The sequence below is a fragment of the Phoenix dactylifera genome, unplaced genomic scaffold (genome assembly GCF_009389715.1).
Source record: "Phoenix dactylifera cultivar Barhee BC4 unplaced genomic scaffold, palm_55x_up_171113_PBpolish2nd_filt_p 000837F, whole genome shotgun sequence".
In the NCBI taxonomy this organism is placed as follows: Eukaryota; Viridiplantae; Streptophyta; class Magnoliopsida; order Arecales; family Arecaceae; genus Phoenix; species Phoenix dactylifera.
Window position 1 is genome coordinate 146,265 of NW_024068202.1, and position 5,375 is coordinate 151,639.

The following is a 5,375-nucleotide window of genomic DNA, read 5'->3' on the forward strand; positions in this document are numbered from 1 at the left end:
CATTAAAAATTAAAATTAGAAATCAACTAGGTTGCTGAAATTCTGCATGACTACATGTTAGACACAGAATCATGCCTATTTAGGATAGATGTTTAAAGTTCTGGATCTATTTTTGTTGTAGAGATATGATCTCTAGCATGCATAGAAATTAAATAGTTTAATTCATGCTTCCGCTGTAAAATTTTTAAAAATATATGTATGCGACCACCAGGATTTCCAACAGAATATGCATGATTAACTAGATCTGAAATCTGAATGCATGTGATGCAATATTTATGTTAACATATGTAACATGAATGAATCTGAAATCATAAAATTATTTAGATTAGATCTAAATAAAATTTGTGATTTATTTAATCACTGATTTTTGAAAGAATTATCAGATCTGAAAACAAATGCAAAAGTTGTTTGATGTTTGAATTAATTCATGAAAGTTTATATATATGATGTATGAACATAAATCATAATGATTTAAACATGAATTAAAACGTGAATTACACATGATTAATTATCAAACTCAGATCTGGAAAATATTTTAAGAACTGAAAGTTTATAATTAATGTGTAATTAAAAAGACTATACAATGATCTAAAGTTTCATAAACCTATACTAAATTGAGAATTAAGTGATATGAAAACCTAGATCTAGAATTGTAACTCAATTAAATGACAATTGCATAAGTCTTTGGGCATATGGGTTAGCTTGAATCAAGTTCTTAAGATCGGATTAGACCTAAGGTTAGAATCAAACATGGTTTAATTAGCGTTAATTGATCAAATCTAATTAAGTAGTAACTAGATTAGGTCAAAAAATCTCTAGGATAGATACGATAGTTGTAGTTTGTCAAATTCCATGTCTTTGATTAGACCAAGATGGAACTTGATTGAGGCTCCAAGGTTGAGCCCGAGTCATTTGAATTATCAAATCGAAATTGATTAATCAGTCGATGTCTAAGGTAAGTTTGGCTGTTTTGACTGGTGGTTTTTAATTGGAAGCTACTCGCACTAATTCGTCTTTGTCGAGTTAATTGCATATCCCTTCCACCGATCTCACTTACCTAGCTGACATGGTCAATTACATTTTGATTGGATCACTTAATGATTCGAGTTGACCCATGCCTTAAGAAAAATCAGTATGATTGATTTAGGTGTCTCCTTAACCGGATTGAATCTATTTCTTATCAATCTGACTTAATGAAGTTAGTGGGAGGATCTAGATTAACCGGTTCTTCTCATCTATTCTCAGTTAAATCAAATTCTCTAAAATTATTAGGTCCTTAAAATAAAATAGTTATGGGGATAACTAGGTTATAGCCTCCCATTAAGTTGGGTGATAATGGATCCAATGGCTAGATAATCATTGGAGGCACCACACGCCTGGTGATTATTTGACCATTAGAATTGTCATTTAATATATGATTAGTTGAGTGTACCTTCATGCTAACCCAAAGATTGATTTTGATGATCACAAAACCTTGAAGTATAATTACTAATGTTTGTGTTGCAAGAAGAAAGATAATTTGTTTTGCAAGGAACATAGCAAGTTGGAAAAATACAAGAAGGCCTCAAAAGCTCTCAAGAAAAGTTGAAAGAAAGGCATACTTCATTGGCCCAAGGTTCAAGTTCAAAGGATTCAAGTTGGAAGAGCAAACTCCAAGAAAAATTCAAAAGAACATTCCTCGAGTCGACTTTTGGAAGTTTAGGGTCGACTCTGGCACTCTGGAGTTTCAAGGAACAGTGCTCGAGTCGACTCCTACTGTTCACGAGCCGAGTTCCGCAGAAAAAGACAGAGAGTTGATTTTCAGCGCTACAGTGCTCGAGTTGACTCCAACTACAGTCGAGTTGACTCCTAGCTCGGGTGCCAGGCAGACTCCTATTCATGAGTCGACTCTTGCTTCAGCCGAGTCGACTCGAGCACGCTGGGAGGCATAACGGCTAGTTTTTTCTCAACTCCAACGGCTCTATTTTTATCTCTAACGGCTAGATCTTTGTTCTCACGCCATCCAAAGCTATAAAATCAAGGGGAGAGCTAAGGAAAAAGTTAAGAAAGTAGGAGAGAACACATAGGGAAGAGATTTCAAAGAGATTTCAAGAGAAACCTCCAAAAGCACAAAAGGGCCATTCAAAGCAAAAGAGAGAGAAGAAGAGCATCCGAGTGAATCCCAAAGCTTCCTCTCTAACTGTGTGCTGCCTCAGTGATCCTCTATCTCGTGCGAAATCAGAAGAGGATCAAGTAAAGAAGAAACTGAGTTCCTTCATCTACAAAACTTGTTTGAGGGCTTCTTCTCTTTACTCTATTTGTTTATATTTGTTATATCTGCTTGTTTGAAAAGCTTGTATTTGTTTTAAACTCCTATTCTGACATCTTGTAACTTGATTTAATCAAGGAATTGAATCAAGGGGTTAAGGGTTGTTGATGAGCCAGTGAAAACCAATGTTGTAGTAATCCGAAAAAAATCAACTGGGTTGGATTATGAGTCCGTGAAAACAATCGGATTGGTTCTAGTCGGTGAGCCTGTGAAAACCAACTGAGTTCGTTGTGATCTCGTGAAAACAACAAGTTAGATTGTGAGCTTGTAAAACAACCGGCTGTAATCTGAGGGATTATAGTAAAATTTCTAAGAGGTCTTAGAAAGTGGATGTAGGTGTTGGGGTGCACCGAACCACTATACATCTTTGTGTTTGTGATGCCTTATCTCTTGTGTTTAATGCCTTACATTCATACTTGATTGTGTAATATCTCTAGCTTTGTTTCCTATTGATTTATAAGTGATTGTTTAGAACTTGCTTAGCTTCCACTCCATTCTTACCATTCACATAGATTAAAACTGATCATACAACTATAAGTTAATTTTAGATCAGTTGCACCCTAAAGCCATAGTTTAATTGCTCTAGCTTAATTTTTCACTGCTTTACTTGTAAATGCCTAGAGCTTAAGTAAATAACATCTTATCATTCCGCTGCATTCAATTCAAAGTTAATTAGAAAACATAATTTTTAGAAAATCCAATTCACCCCTCTCTTGGGTTGTCACCTTGGGCAACAAGTGGTATCAGAGTACATGCTCTAAGATTAATTATTGATCTCACGATCAAGAGCCAAAGATCATGACAACTCAAATAGATAGTTTTCTAGGAGAGGGACAATTAATTGATACACCTCCACTATTTAATGGCATAAACTACACACATTGGAAAGCACGCATATGCATTTTCATACAATCACTTGATTATAATTTATGGAGCATTATAGTCAATAGGACACACACAAACACTAATCATAATGAGAAAATGGCTCAACAAAATTCAAAAGCCATGAACCTATTATATTGTGCATTAGATGGGAATGAGTTTAATTGTATATCTTCTTGCATAACTGCTAAAGACATATGGAATATGCTAGAGGCTAAATATGAAAGCACTAACATTTTTAGTGAATCTGAAATTAGCTCTAAAGAAGAAGAAAGACAAGGTAATATTGAAAACCTATGCCTTGTGGCACACAAGGACGATGTATGCATTGAAATGCAAAGTGTCTCCTCTTCTGAATATGAAGTATATAATAAACTTAAAAATGATTTTACACTTGATGAGTTACATGATGCATTTCTTAATCTAATGAAAGAACATAAGAAACTCATTTGTAAAAATAAGAACCTGAAGAATGAAAAGAAACCCTAGTAAATGAAAAATTGAAACTGTCTAATAATTATGAAACACTAATTAAGAAACATACTAATGAAACTGAAATCTTAATTGAGAAAAATAAAGAACTAAATCAGAAAAACCAACTTCTCACTGAAAGCCATGATAAACTTAAGAAAAATAATGAATTACTTTCAGAAGATAATAGAAGATTAACTAAAGAAGTTGACATATTAAAACCTATTGTTGAAAGATTCACTCTCAGCTCTGAAAAACTAAATTTAATGATAGAAAATTCAAGAGCTAGATATGACAAAGCTGGATTGGGATATCAACCTTGGTACACCCAAAAATCTTTCAAGAATATGTTTGTTAAATCCTCCGTTGCCCATCCTAAAACAGATTCTTATAAATATGATGAACAAAAATTAATTAAAATCTCTTCTGTTCATCCTAAAATAGTTTTTCATAAATTTGATGAACCTAATGAACAAAATCAGAAAATTAAAAATTCATCGTCCACTTATGTTAAATCTATGATTGTTAAATTTAACAAGAATATGCAGAACTACATTTCTTATAATCCAAAAACCTACAAACTAAGAAATAAAATAGCTATTAAGAGAATATGGGTTCCAAAAGGAATAATTATAGCTAACCTGTAAGAATCCAAAAGAGCTTGGGTTCCTAAGTTGAAAACCTGATTATTTTTTTTCAGCAGGTGTGTCTAGCTACCCAAGATTTCAATGAAAGATATTATCTGGACAATGGATGTTCTAGACACATGTTAAAGAATGGAACTTAAAATGTAATTAAGAAAAGCAATTAAAATAGAAGAAATAAATTCAAATTCTTCCATCTTTCTATGTTATACTTTACTTATTGATGGATACTTTGCTAATGATGAATCATTTTTCTTAAAATATCTTTTTGAGTCCTCTATATGCTTGATTGAGAGTTTTAATATCTATAACATTATCTTTTACTAAATATAAGCATGAACATGTGTACTTGATATGTTCTTGAAAAATATGGATACCAAGATTAAAGAAATCTCTTTTTGGCATATAAAATTAACTCATACTAGTATGGACCTAATTTCAAAAGACCTTGCCATTGGTTTACTTAGATTATTTTCTACAAGGTCAAGATTTACTATGCATATTAACTAAGAAAACAAACAAGAATCAATTTCTAAATCTAAAGATGTTGTTTCCATCACTAAGTTTTTAAAAGCTTACATTGGACTTGTTCTTGGCAAATAAAATTGAAGTATTTTCTGTATTTGCTAAATTTTATAAAAGTGTTTCAAATAAAAAAGGTTTTCAAACTGTGAAGATAAAGAGCATCATGGCACAGTGTTGAAAATCAAAATTCTGATAAGGTTGACACAGAAAATAAAATTGAACAGAATATTTTTGCACCAAGAATACCATAAGTAAAATAGGGTTAATAGAATTCTTGAAGAAATGAAAAAGACAATGTTGTATGATAGTCATCTGCTTAAATGATTTTTGTTAAAAGCTATCATCACTGCTTGTCATACATATGGTTTCTATTAGATTTATTTTTGATGAACACTTCTTTTGATCTTCTGAAAAACAGAAAATGAACTATTGCATATCTTTCATGTTTTTCAGTCATACATGTTATGCCTGATATGTTCTTATGAAAATAATGCCAAATCTGATAAAGATATTTCTATCTTTTAGTATTATTCATCAAGCAATGC